Source organism: Barbus barbus (genome assembly GCF_936440315.1).
Source record: "Barbus barbus genome assembly, chromosome: 29".
In the NCBI taxonomy this organism is placed as follows: Eukaryota; Metazoa; Chordata; class Actinopteri; order Cypriniformes; family Cyprinidae; genus Barbus; species Barbus barbus.
In genome coordinates, this window is record NC_136757.1 from 5,972,201 (window position 1) to 5,987,133 (window position 14,933).

At 40.6% G+C, this 14,933-nt stretch overlaps 2 protein-coding genes across 2 annotated transcripts in view; one reads left to right on the top strand and one right to left on the bottom strand.

Moving 5' to 3' along the window:
- The window catches only part of LOC306849172 (uncharacterized protein), a 419,330-nt gene that overhangs the window by 108,012 nt on the left and 296,385 nt on the right, over window positions 1–14,933 (bottom strand). The gene's annotated exons all lie outside the window — the stretch shown is intronic.
- Window positions 9,688–14,933, top strand: part of LOC306849168 (long-chain-fatty-acid--CoA ligase 6-like) — a 37,732-nt gene continuing 32,486 nt past the window's right edge. The window contains exon 1 of the mRNA XM_079384024.1: window positions 9,688–9,738. The gene's annotated coding sequence lies outside the window, so the exon portion shown is untranslated. The remainder of the gene's footprint in view (window positions 9,739–14,933) is intronic.

Sequence of the window (14,933 nt, forward strand, 5' to 3'; positions counted from 1 at the left end):
ATACTGCATTGTCCCTGTTAAAAAAAAAAAAAAAAAAAAAAGGAAACATTTATCGTTTTGTTTTGGTTAATTTTAATAAAGTTATAAGAGCCGGAGAAAGTCTGCATTTTTATTGGCATATTAAAATTAATCTTAACAGTAAAACATATAACGCTGTAAAATAAAACACAATACAATTATATGAAAGTAATATCTATAATAGTATGAAATGTTTTAATAAGTTATGACATTTTGTAATATTGATTGTTCATTGGCCGTTTCTTATGCTGAGACTATGCGGTCAGTTAAGCAGGAACGCAGTAAGTTACATCTCAGTTCTCATAAGTGTGCGTTCTGTGTTCTCGTGTCCTTCCGAGTTCGTTCTTCCAAGGAAGCTCTCTCTCGCGCACTCTCCCCGTGTTCGCTTGACTTTTGTCAAGCCCGGCGCCTCATAGGCAAGACCGGTCTCCACGAGAACGCAAGTCCGTTCTTTGCGTCTTTTGTCTGAACGCTAGTAGGTGCTCCAGTATAATCGGTCTGCCGAAACTCATCCAGTGAGAAACGTTCCGCGGTGCAAAAATAAGTGCGATTAAAATGCGTTAAAAAAATTTAACGCGTTATTTTTGTGTAATTAATTAATCTAAATTAACGCGTTAAAGTCCCAGCCCTAATATATATATATATATATATATATATATATATATATACTTTCGCTTTTGCCACACAGATCTTTTATGTCCTATAAATGTGTATTTATGTATGATAATCCGCTCAGCCTTCAGTGGGTGGGACAGTTTGAAATTATTAATAAAGGATGAATGAGAAAGTAAAGAGCTGTATGAGCTTGATTAAAAAGAAACATAAATAAGTTAATAAGCCGTGAAAGAGAACTAATCTAAAACTAACTAAAGCTGTGGAAGGCAGACGGGGCCGTCAACTGAACTGAAAGCATATAGCCTTTGTGTTTTTTTTGTTTTTTGTTTTTATTGCAATGCAAAAAGAAAACAACACGAAACAGCACTGCATTGACATACAATAACAAAGGAGAAAAACAAAAAAACAACAACAAAAGAACAACGACATTCAACCAGTATGAAAAATATCTTCATAAGCCTACAATAACCTTGTTATTCTTATTGCAATCATAATATTAAAATTGTTCTATAAAGACGAAGAAATCTCTTTACAGTACATTTTTTTTATTATCAACATCGCCTGCTGGAACGAAGAAAACTTCCTTCATTGCGACAAAGATTGATTTGAGCAATGCTCCTCTTATCATCTTTTAAAGGCCTTATGTGATTGTATCGCTAGACTGAAGTTATTTGTGTTGCAAATTTCATTCAACTAGATGATCGTTACTCTCTTAGGTTAGCAATTAGCGTACGACTGGGTGCCTAATCAATCTAATCATATCTAATTGGTATGTAAATGAGAGTCCTATGAGAGTTGGTTTTCCTTGGTTAGCCTGTCATTTCATTTGAAAAACTTATGCCAATTCTCCCATGGTTTGTTTTATTTGGTTTATTATCATAACTTTGATTCTTCTCCTTTTTATTTATTTATTTTATTATATATATATATATATATATATATATATATATATATATATATATATATATATATATATATATATATTATTTATTTTTTTTTGGTTATTATCATTCTGTATTATTCAGGCTTCTTTCTCTCTTGCCTTAACCACTCACTTGTTTAAATTTACTTCAAACAGTGTTTGAATTTAAATTTAAAATTAATCTCTGTATTCTAGCCATTTGTGTGCACCTATAGGTAGCACTCCCTCTAGTGCTTAGTTGGTGAAGCGACAGTTGCCTCCACGGCGGATCACAGTGAGCTGCCACGGGATCCCGACTGGATCACCTCGATCCATCACTAAGCCTAGCCCATACAATACTGACCCATCCAGTTAGCGAAACCCTAAAATCAGGTTTCTCCTCAACCTTTAAGGTAATTGGCCTGCTCCTGCTATCCCAGCAAGGCCAACACACTAGATGGTATGACCCAGCAGCGCCCTCTACTCTGTAGACCCTGTCAGAACCTCTAACAGCAGTGAAAGGCTTAAACCTGCTCTCTACCCTATCTCTCTCGCTGTGTTTTGATTTATTTGTTTGCTTGTTTTTCATTTTGTTCTGTTTTGCTTGCCTAGAGACCGAACCTTTGAGAATCATCAGGGAAGGCTGAGTAAGAGATTTACGACCCAAGCTGCCAAAGTCTTTAGATGATCACGCTGTCAACAATCTTTTGTTAGATCCTTTCCGGTGCCCCCACAACAATTAGACACATCTTGCCATTCACGGCTGAGATAACAGGTGCCTGGTCTACCCTCCGTTAACTGTTTGTATCCACCAAACAGACCGCGCATAGATCATAAAATTGCTATAATTGCAGCCTGCTAACACTATAAGGACTTGCATTGGCCTTTTGTGCTGTCCCTCCCTCTATCTCTCTCTCTCTCCCTCTCTCTCTTACCAGTCAGCCAACATGTCTCGATCATCCAGCCCTGATGCCCACTGGGATCGACTAGAGACCTGTCTGAGTGCCCTGACTAGTACCCTTCTTCTTGGAGCCGCCGGGGACCTGCAGAACCTGAGCCGGGAAGAGTTTGACGACAACCTGAGCGCTTTGATGGCCCACAATCTGACACAGGACTACAGCCACAAAGAGCTGGCCAAGATCGTCGGGTCACTGGCCCATAACCTCCTCGGCCAGGCAAAGCTGAGTGAAGCAAGCATCTCCTGCCGGGAAAAGGAAGCAGCAGCGCTGAAGCTCCAGGCTGAGGAAACTCAGAGAAACTGGGTGCTCGCTCAAAGTCAACTGGACCAGTTAGCGTCGGAGACTCAGCACCAGCACAGGATGGCGGATGACAAGGACCCAGAGCTGCAGGAGGAAGTAGAGAGACTCCAGAAAGCCTTGACTGATCTCTGTGTAGATACAGCATGCCAAGAGCAGCAAGCAAAGGATGCCAGAGAGGAGCTGAGTGAAAAACTCCAGCAAGCTGAGGCTCTCCTGATGAGAGCAGAGACTGAACTTAAAGAATGAGAAGCCAGGGCCTGTGAGGGCCATCTGCAAAGTGCCCGGGCTGAAGTCAGTGCCCTGGCTCAACAAAGAGACTATTTAAAAGAAGAACTTGACACAGTTCACCGAGAGCTTAAACATGCATATAGATTGCAAAGTGACTCTGAAAGGGAAATGCACACCACAGAATTTCCCCTAACCAGTAGACTCATACCTCTTAGTCAAGAATTCCATGTTCGACAGCCGCAGCGTTTGAATTTCATTTGCTGTATATACTATTCTATGCGTTCTATTCGTCACTCTCTCTCTTTATCATTGCAATCTGTTGCTTCATCTTTTCTTTTTCACGTATACACACAAATGCACCTTTACAAATGCAAGCACAATCACACACTCGCTTGCATAATGTTACGACTGCATGAAAAAATGAGTACATGGACGCAGAGGTTTTGCCGCTACTAACGTTACTCGCGTCCGACGATGAGTACTGCTCATCTGCTCCAGATTCCGTTTCTAGTGGGGTTTATTTTTGTTTATAGATGTTTTATGTATTTATTTTTATTTTATTAAGAATAACTGAGATGGTCTTTATATATTTATTTATTTTTCAATCAACATCACTCTCAAAAGCAGAATGTTGTCTTTTTGACCCAACAAATTCAAATGCACTCCATTCATCTGTGAGACACAGTCTGTATAGATTGGACAACGCAAGTACTTCTATCTTTTAAGTGGGTAGAACAAAAGTCGTCATAGTAGTTGACAACATCCTGGAGATGTTGTCCGACAGGAGTTCCGCTCCGACTCTGCTGGGGTGCAGGCCATTAGCACGGAAAAGCCTAGGACGCTCCCAGAAAAGATTCCAATTATTAACAAAGAGCAGTTTCTGTTCTTTACACCATGACAATAACCATTCGTTTAAAGCAAAAAGTCTACTGAATCTTTCGTATCCTCGCCGATACGTGGGAAGCGGTCCTGACACGATGATTGTCGTCACGGACGATGTGCTGCGTACCGTCTCGATCAGGCTCCTGAAGTCCCTCTTCAGTGTCTCTGTCTGCCGCAGCTTGGTGTCGTTAACCCCCGCGTGCAGCACGACAGCACCGATGCTCTCATCACCCTTCAGGATCGCGGGTATCTGCGCAGAAACATCGAGAACACGAGCACCGGGGAAACAGTGAGTGTGCACTTTACCTTCAGCTAACGTAGCACGGACGTGCCGGATGATGGAGTCTCCAAAGATCACAGCGTCGCGTTCCGTCTCACGGAGGGGAGCGAATCGGTTCCGGGTGGAGATCTCGAAGACCGCAGGCGGCGGAGGGGGAGAGATCGTCGCCCGGGGCCTGGCTTGCGTCTTCCGCTGCTGGTGCACCCAGGGTCCGTGGCGTCCCGGCGCCGGAGTGAAGGACATCTGGGAAGATCGCGTCCTGGGTGCACAGGGTCTGTGCAGAGAAACACACGGAGTAGAGGTGGTGGGAGTGTTAGCAGTGTGCTGTATACTTACCCCGGACTTGTGAGCGTCAGCCCTGGATGTTTCCAGAGCGGCTCTCTGCTCTCTCAGCTGGGCCTGCTTGTCCACCAGGTCGCGGATCTGCCTCTCCACGGCCTCCAGCTCCAGCTGCACCGAATGCAGCTCGAATGTATCCTCACCTGCACTCAAAGGTAGACACAAATCCGCCATTTAAGCAAGTAACAGTGAAACAATGGTAATGTATGTGAATAGAGTATTAGCAATGTAAGCGAGATTAGCGGCACGTCCGTGTAACAGCACCTATTCTGCCCCCATCTGGCCTGTCCTTAAACCAAACGGCAAGTGCCGACCAACCATCGACTATAGGACACTGAATCAACAGGTGCCATTATCACGGTGGCCCATGGCACAGCTGGAACAAGAGATACCAAGAATCAGAGGTACCACAATCTTCTCCACGCTTGATGTGGCCTCAGGATTTTGGACTATACCAGTGCATCCAGATGACCAACACAAGCTGGCATTCACCTTCTGCAATCGACAGTACACCTTCACGAGGTGCCCATTCGGCTATACCAACTCACCCACCGAATTTAACAACTTCCTCAACAAAGAATGCTCAGATGCTAGAGTAAGAGGGAATTTAATCTACATTGATGATGTTCTCATGAAAAGCATGATGGTGGCTGATCACCTGAAAGAAATTGACCATGTTCTGCACCAACTGACCGCCGCCAGCGCCAAGATTGCCCTCCACAAAGGACAAGGGTATAAGACCAAGGTCAACTACATGGGCCTGCTCATCGGACCACGGGGTATTGAGCCCCAAACCAGCCGCATCCAGGCCATTCAGAACATAAAACCACCCACCAATGTCTCAGAACTCAGAAGTTTTCTAGGTGTGTGCAACTATTCACGGCAGTTCATTAAAAACTATTCGGACATTGCACGCCCTCTCACTGCACTTCTGAAAAAGGACTTTTTCGTCTGGACAGACAATCAGCAAAATGCCATGAATGAGTTGAAATGACATCTGTGCATTGCTCCAGGTCTGGCGTACCCGGATCCACAGAAGGAGTTCTACTTGGATGCTGGATTCTCCAGCCACTGCATCAGCGGTGGTCTATACCAACAGCATGACCAGGACAAAAGGGTGGTCGCATATGCCAGCAAGACTCTTCTTCCCCAGAGTGTAAATACTCAGACTGTGAAAAAGCCCTGCTCTGTACTGTATGAGCCATCCAAAGATTCTCCAACTACATCGGAGCACAGAAAGTGATCATCGAGACCTGTCACCAGCCTGTCACATCCTGTCACAAATGCACACATAGCCACATGGCTAATGGACCTCCAAGGGCGCAACGTGGAAGCACGATATGCTCAAAATCAAAAGTCGGCGAATCAAATCAAAAGTAATGGCCTGGCAGCCTGCCAAAACTGCTCCGACGACACACTGACTGAGAGCATAGAAGCAGAAAGGCCCCAACTACTGCCACCGACCTGCCACAGATATTTTGACGAGAATGTCTGCCAAGGCATGCCCACAGCCTACGTTGATGGATGTTCCTACAACAACGAGGGCATCCTAAATGCAGGTGCAGGTGTTCTCTGTCTAAATGATCATCCATGCCCACCACAACACTTCAAACTGGGCCCACAATCATAACAATATGCCGAGATAGCAGCTATTCTCATAACCCTGCAAATAGCATCATCCCATAATATCAGAGAACTGATAATCTGCACAGACTCCAACTATGCCAGACTTGGCTTCACATGCCATCTTCCAGGCTGGAAGCAAAATGAGTCACAAGAGTCACATTTCCTTGGTTAGGCCTCCAAATTGACTGGGTCGGACCCCTGCCCTGGTCAACAAGAGGCAACAAGTATTTCCTCACAGTCGTATGCCAGTTTACAAAGTGGGTAGAATGCCTCCCAGCACCCAGTGACACTCCACAAACTACAGCATACCTCCTGATGAATCACATATTCTCCAGGTTCGGGCTGCCGCTGAGAGTCAACTCAGACAGGGGCATCCACTTCACAGCTGAGATCATGCAGCAGATTTGGAAACTTCTGGGAATACACAACTGCACATAAGTCACCATCCAATCTCTTCGGGTCAAGTGGAACGAACGAATTGGTCTGTGGTCAGCATGCTAAGAAAATACGTGTCTGCTAACCAGAAGGACTGGGGTGTGAAACTTCCCCTGGTGCTTATGGCCATCAGAGCAACTCAACATGAGTCAACAGGTATGCCTCCCTTCGAATTACTGACAGGCTATCAAATGGCATTGTCCTTGCACCTGCTGTACCTGCCAGGAGACTCCAACCTTGTCACCGCCTACACCACTCACCAATACTTTGGGGAACTACACCGGCATTTGAGAACCACATTTGCTTTTGCCCAACAACGACTCCAAAAGAGTGTAGAAAGCCAGAAAGCATACTACGACTGGAAGGCGTCACACAAAGAACTGGATGTGGGTGACAGGGTCTGGTACTACCGTTACACACAGCCACCTCAGACAACCTCTCATCGACTATCAAAGAAGTTGATTGTCGCACACCGGATCAAGCTGAGCCGGGGACAGAAAGAACCAGTTTTCAAATGGGTCCATCGTAACCAGATATGTGGCTGCTGGCAGGGAAAGACAAGGGAGTGCTGGTGCTAACTAGGCCTTGCTATAGTTCTCAAACAAAGACTGTCCTGAACAGACAAGAACTTTCCTCACTGATCCACTGTCTTTCTCATCCTTCTCTGAACCAGGATGCTGCTGTGGTTCTCCATCCTATGCCTCCAGCTAACCAGAGGACAGCCACAACCTGACAACACATCGCCAGGTCCAGCATCAGGCATTGTATTGAGGGACCAACCTGGACTTCTCATCACCAACTGCAGGACTCACAGCCAAAAGGTGTATGTCCGACTTGACTCCCGAAACGTCTACAGGACACATCGTCCCCAGTCGGCTGCACACTACAGTTGGGCAGGTGCCCGATGGAATGAAAATACCCTCTCTCACACAGAAGCTGATATCAAACACATGCTCACCCAGTTGCAGAAAATGACTGTCACCCAAGCAGAGCTAAACGGACATCGCCGGCGCAACAAATGATTCCTGGGGGCCTTGCTCAGAGTTGCTGCTGCTGTTGGAACCCTGTTCAACCTGGGAGTGACCAGCGTCAACTCCGTGAGCCTATCTACCCCGAGGCAACATGTACGGGAGATCCAGACTGAGATTCCGCAGCTGAGCCTCGCCTACTCCCTGGGGGGCTCCATCCTGCTACATGTCGACCCCGAGCAGAGCGAGATGGCATTTCTTCTGAATTGAACTATCGTTGAATCCGACAATATTTACAGACTCAAAGATATTGTTAATGTTGGATTTTGGCAAGGGAACACTCGCATCAAGATACACACCCCAGATGTGGTAGCCTACCTGCGCATGTGTACCCTGACCAAAGACATTCACTATCTCTGCCCCAGCACGCCCTTCCTCCGAGGCAACACTGTAAGTAGGAAGGCTATTGTTCCTTGGCCAGGAAAATAATCTTTCCTAGAATTGATAAATAATTATATTGTCTGCTCGGTGGATGGACAGATCAAATAATTATAAAATCGATTCTGCTTCAGTTAATTCTAAGATCTAATCTAAATATTTATTATTAATTATAAGCAGTTATAATTAATGATAAATATTTCCCTTTTGAGCTAATTTTGCTACACAGTGAAAATTTAAAATCACAATTTATAAAAGAAGATAAATAACTTAAGTTCTCCCAAAGTGATTTAACCTGATTGCAATAATAGAGTAAATAGTGGAGTAAAGTTTCTTCCTCAACTTGGCAGAATAGCCTAAACATAAGTTAGAGAGATCAAAAAAAGAGTTTGGGAGTTCGTTGGATAAGCATTATGCAAAATCTTAAAATGTACCTCTCTGATTTTATTAGAGATGCAGAATTTTTCAGGGAGTAACCATGCTCTCTTCCAATGAATGCTGTCAAAAAAAAATATATATAGAATTCTTAGTGACGTCACAATGGCATGCGTTCTAAAGATTTGTGCTTTATATCAGTTGAATTCTTTCTTGAGCTCAGTGTGTCTGTAACTGCAGGACAGACATGTAAGTTCAATACTGACGGTCAAGTGAAGTTTCTTCGTGAAGCTTAGGACTTTGCGGGTTGCGTACGCTAAACGCAATTCCAGCGAAGGACTTGACGTGTCTGCTGCTTCAGTTGTGCCGCGAAGCAGCATCTGGTTACCGGCACAGACCGGTGTTACAAGATTTTCGGTTTCCAAGATTTTCGTTTCAGTGGGCAGAGCATACATGAATATTAATGAGTTTCCCGGACATGCGTGTGGAACTGAGAATTTCAGTTTACGATCTTAGTATCTCAGTAGGTTTAAAGGAATATTTTTTTTAAAAAGGTAATATGTTCAGCATATGCCAAAACAAAATTTCTTCATCATTTTGTAACAGTTTATAATGTTTTTATTAGTTTGCATGTTTTGTGCAGTCGTCCTTGACTGAATGATTGCTGGCGTTCTTTGTGTAATGTTAGGATAAAGCATAGCAAACCTCAGCTAGTTGTTGTATACACTGAATTCAGTTTGTTGTGCTGTAGCTTAGCTTGCAATGCTTTAAAACTGTCTGCTATTGTTATCTTTTGAGTGCAACAGCTGAAGTAAAATTGGATCTGTGGACTAATCATTTTTAATCTACCCTGGTGTGATTGTTCAAACTGTTTGACTTATATTTACAAAATGAACAGGAATCCAACCACACACATGGATGAAAGTGTTCCTTTAAACATAAGCAACATTTTGGATTAAAAAAAATTGTATGGACAAAAGTGTATAAAGCCTACACTGTAAATGAGAAAACAAATAGACCTACTTCACAAAATTGTATGGAATAGAATACGCTAATTTGATGTTAACAATGATTTTATTAACATATACGGGGAGTCTATAATATCAGTATGGAAACTTAAACACCAGACTTCTGTTACAGACTGTAGATGTTGCCAAAAAGCATGTTAAAAACCATAATTGGATGAGGAAAATTTGGGAACACCTCGAGAAGTTGGTGGAGGTTTGTCCCGGGGCAGGCTGACTTCAGAGGGGGAGCGAGGGCGTGTTTGTGAGAGGCGCTAAACACTGGCTCTGGGGTCCGGGAGGGATTTGCCACAGTCTGAGGAGAACAGACAAACTTTCGGAGGAAGGGTGACCCAGATTCCACACACAGGTAAGAGACAGTTTCTTAAAACTTCAACAAACCATGTAGCCTATAAATGCAGTGATTTCATACAAGAGTAGAAAAGCAGGCGTAGTTGCTGAAAAAATTTAGAATTTCGATAGACCACATTTATCAATGGAACCCCAATTCATTCATTCATCCTTCACTCACTCAGTCATTCCATTTGTAATTCAACATTCGGTCTGTTTAGCATCACATCAGTACTTTAATGTGAATTTAACGTTCACAAATCGTCTTTTGAGTGAGTAAAATGATTTAGAGAGAGATTTTTTTCGTCACATTTCTTTTCAAGTTTGGCATCAGCGTGTGACACGTGCACGTATTTTGTAAACAAGTAGAGGCGCGCTCATAAATGCACTTATAAATGGGCTACTTTTAAACACTTTATTACTTAAAAGATTAAACTATTAACAATCTAATATATTGTTAATTGGGTTTCCTTATAATTCATATCACCGCTGGATTAATAATCACATTTCCCTTTTGAAAACACATGGGCTACCTATTTACATACTGTGTTTGTATATATATTATGTAGTCCAATGACATTTTAAGTGTATGATTTTTGGGACACAAGTTTTTCCAATTTATTAACATTGTTATGTGAGTCTTGTGTTAATCTACAGTAAATGCTCAGTTAGGCTACTTTGAATAAGTTTGTAGTTTGATGTAGGCTACTAATGCATTTTTCTGTCTTTATGTTGTGCCGGGTCATTTTGGGTCAATGATGTAATGATTTGTGCTTTCTGTTTTACTGTAAAATGCTGCCAGCAGAACAGTGCGGTTGAGACGCACTGCTTTAGAACAAAAGACAGTTTTGTCTGAGCAACACAGAAAGCCATGACAGCAAAAGCAACCTGTTCTGTAGGATGAGACATGTTGTGAGGTGTGTCTTCAGGATACCAGTCCGATATTTCACAGTAGCGATATTGTGAAATTTTGGAATGAAGTAAAAAACGTACTTTCAATACAGGCTGACCCTTCCCTATATATTACATCAGGCAAGGATGCATCACTGCTTTTCCACATTTCTCTTCCGCTCCCAGACAGTTAATTTGCCCAATGTGATGCAACACCCTCCCCGTTCCTTCTTCCCTCTCCTCTCCAAACTTTTCAGTGTGATTCTGTGTTCTTCACGCTTCATTTGGGAATCACAGCCAGAGAACACCCGGGCCATTCTCTCACTCACCCCCTCCTTCATTCATTAACCATTGGACAGGCGCTCTCATTCGCTGCCTCCTCATCATATTCCCTTTCAAATCTGGAATGCCACTTCCAGAGTCCTCTTCATGTGACATCATATCCTGTGAACCTGTTATTTCATCCGCTTTCATGTTTTTGCTCAAAGGTTGCTTGTTTAGGAGACTTACAGTAATTAATTCCATTCGAGTGTTATTGTTAACAAAAACTTTTACAAATATTTTAATTGATTGAAATAAAGCTAAAATAAAATATAAATAATTGATACAAATATTTACGAAAACATGAATGAAAATGAGAAATGCTGTCTTTTCTGAAATAAGTGCTAAAATTATTGAAACTGAAATAAAAGTAAATTAACGATAAATAAAAAATAAAAACAAAACCTGATAAAAATGACAAAAGCACATACTATTTACAAGAAACATAAATAAGCATGATGTAAAATTATATAAACACAATTACTAAAACCAAGTTTCAAATAAAAACTGAAAATATAAAATGTTAAATAAAAAAGCTGATGCATTGAATATTAAATACTAAAATAATGTAAACAAAAATAACTAATAACTCAAATAACTCTCCTAAGATTTTTCTCCTAAGTTTTCTTAAAATAAAAAAGGAATGAAGAGGTTTTCATTTTTAAGAGTTTCAAATTACTGAAACTAAAATAAAAGCAAATAGAAATAAAAAGAAAAACAATAACAAATTAAAAACACACGAACAAGACATGACAAAGATGGAAAATAACGCAATTACTAAAGTTAAAATGAAAACTTAAAATATGAAAATAAAAGCTAATTCAAAACATTAAATAATAGTATAAACCATACTAAAATCTCAGACTTTTCCCTTAACTTTTCTTTAAATTAAATAAACAAATAGAATAGACAATACATTATAGACATATATATATATATCACTATAAAATTATATGGATTTTCAATTACTTATTAAAATGAATGAATTTGTCACAGTTTGAGACATTGTGGAGATCTTTTCTAAAACTCTAGAGGGAAGACATTTTTTTCTCAAGAGGTAAATTTGGGAAGCATTTGAGTCTTCGTTTATTGTCATTGCTGTCAATGAGCAATAATTGCGATATCAAAGATCTTGTTAAGGTTTTCTTTCCAGCAAGCTTTAATTATTTCTTGTGATTCTCCATCCTCACGACTGAACATCACTTTTCACTCACCTGCATTCCGTCTCCTAACGGTGAGGTTTTACCTTACACACTTGGGAACTGATGTTCGCTCTGGATCCTGAATGTCTTTAGTCTAACAATATGCCTGTTGTTCTGCACTGAGGTCTTCTTGGCATTGTAAGAGGTTCAGACCATGTTGTGCGCGTGACAACTGGGTGATAAATCAAATTTAACTTTGTTCCATACACCTGTTTAAAGTCGTTTTCAGCAAGTCTATGTGGTTGCCAGGACTGTGCTGTATATGGCTGCTAAGGTGTTGCAAGTATAAGTAAATATAGCTTGAATTCTTCTTTCAGTGTAAGCTTGTTGAATTGTTTTCAATTATTTGATCATCCACCAGGCAAAACTGTCAGTCTAGCCACTTAGAAAAGTAATAGCACAGCTCTCAGCAATAAGACACCTGCTCTGAGCCGTCATTTCATGTCAGCAAACAAACTGTTTCTCCATTCATCACATTGTATGTACAGAAGCTCCTCTTTCAACTACTTTTTTTTAGTGGGTACAATTTTACGACCTAAAGAACAAGCTATAATGCAGTTTAACTGTTCCGCACAGGAAATAACATTCAAAATTTAAAATTTACGCTTCCCGTGGCCACATGTGACACAAATATTGCTCTTCAGTAATGGACCTGAGTCGGGGTAGACACCTTATATAATTGGACACGACTGAAAACTAGGCTGTGAGTCAGTCTGTGAAAACAGTCTGTTCAGTGCTGTCTCAAGGTCAGGCATCACACCTTTCTGGAACTTTTTGTCTCAAGGAATTTTTGGGAAGAAATATTTTCAGTGCTTTTTCAGCTGAATGATTGACATGAATGTACACTGCAGAATATTACACACTGAACCCCTCACAGCCTCATTTTCATATTAAATATGCTTTAAAACTCTCCAGAATGCTCAACTTTTACTATACACTCTCAGACAAAACGGGTGCATATGAGTACCTTAAAAGTACATTTAAGTACCTAAATTGTATTAGTAACATAATGTGCAGATTAGTATATAAAGTGTACATATTAGTACCTAAATGTAGATATTAGTACCTAAAGTGTACAAATTAATACAAAAATGGTACATATTAGTATCTAGAGTGTGTATATTACTACCTGAAGTGTATATACAGTATTAGTACCAAAATGTACATATTAGAACATACAGTGTATATGTACCAAAATGGTACATATTAGTATCTAAAGTGTATATATTAGTACCAACATATACATATTACCTACAGTGTACCAAAAATGGTACATATTATTAGTACCTGAAGTGTATATATCAGTACCTAAAATGTAAATATTAGTACCAAAATGGTACATATTAGTACCTAAAAATATACATATTATTAATGGTACATATTAGTACTTAAAGTGTTAATTTTAGTGCCAAAAATGGTATATATTAGTACCTAAAGTGTTCATATTAGAACCAAAATGTACATGTTATCACTGCCTAAAGTGCATGTACCAAAATTGTATTTATATAGCACATATAAAACAGCCACACGGCTGACCAAAGTGCTGCACAGAGATTCAAAGACTAAATAACCAATTAAAAGAAAACAGCACAACTAAACAATTTAAACAGGGTCTCACTCTATCCAGTAGGAAAGTTAAAATTGAAACACCTGAGAGACAAGAAATATGAACCCATAAAACTAAGCAAAAATTTTTTTATAAAAATAAGATAGAGATAAAATAAAATAAAGTTATGTAAAAGCCAGACAAAGTAGATCTGTTTTTAGAAGAGATTTAAAAATGGGCAGAGAAGGTGCAAGTCTGATCTCAACGGGGAGGCTATTCCACAACCGCGGCCCGACCACTGAGAAAGCTCGATCTCCTCTATGTTTAAGTCTGGATAGTGGGACTAAAAGAAGGGACTGATCACTTGATCTTAAACATCTGGAGGGAGTGTATGGGTGCAACAATTCAGATAAATACATAGGAGCTAGATCGTGTAAAGATTTGTATACGAATAAAAGGATTTTAAAGTCGATTCTAAATTTAATAGGCAGCCAATGAAGGGTCCGCAGAATAGGAGTAATATGAGCGCTTTTACGGCTATTATGAAGGAATCTAGCGGCAGCGTTTTGAACTAGTTGAAGACGATTAATTAAAGAATTAGAACTACCACAATAAAGTGAATTGCAGTAGTCTAAGCGTGAGGTGATGAAGGCATGAACAGTCATCTCTAATGTTTTTTGATTTAGGAAAGCTTTAATTTTTGATAGCAGACGAAGTTGATAGAAACTAGAACCTATTACGGATGAGATATGTTTGTCAAAGTGTAAGGACTCATCTAACCAAACACCAAGGTTCCGTACACGTTGAGAACTAAACACTGATAAACTACCAAGATCTACGCAGGTTGTTCGAGAATTGTCAGAGGGCCCAAAAACAATCACCTCAGTTTTATTTTCATTTAATGACAGAAAATTTTGGGCAAGCCAAAGTTTAACTTCCTCTAAGCATTTTAATAAAGAAGTAAAAGCTGAGGGATCTTTCCTCTTGATAGGCAGATCAATTTGGGTATCATCTGCATAGAAATGAAAAGACACCCCATGACTTCTTAGAATGAATCCCAGAGGTAACATGTACAGAGAAAAGAGAGAGGGTGCCAAGATGGAGCCTTGAGGAAGACCACAGGTTAGATTAGCAATAGAAGAAGAAAAGTTACCTAACTTGACCAAGAATTTTCTGTGAAGTGACATACTGCCAAGTATGGTGACCCATACTCGGAATTCGTGCTCTGCATTTAACCGATCCAACGTGCACACA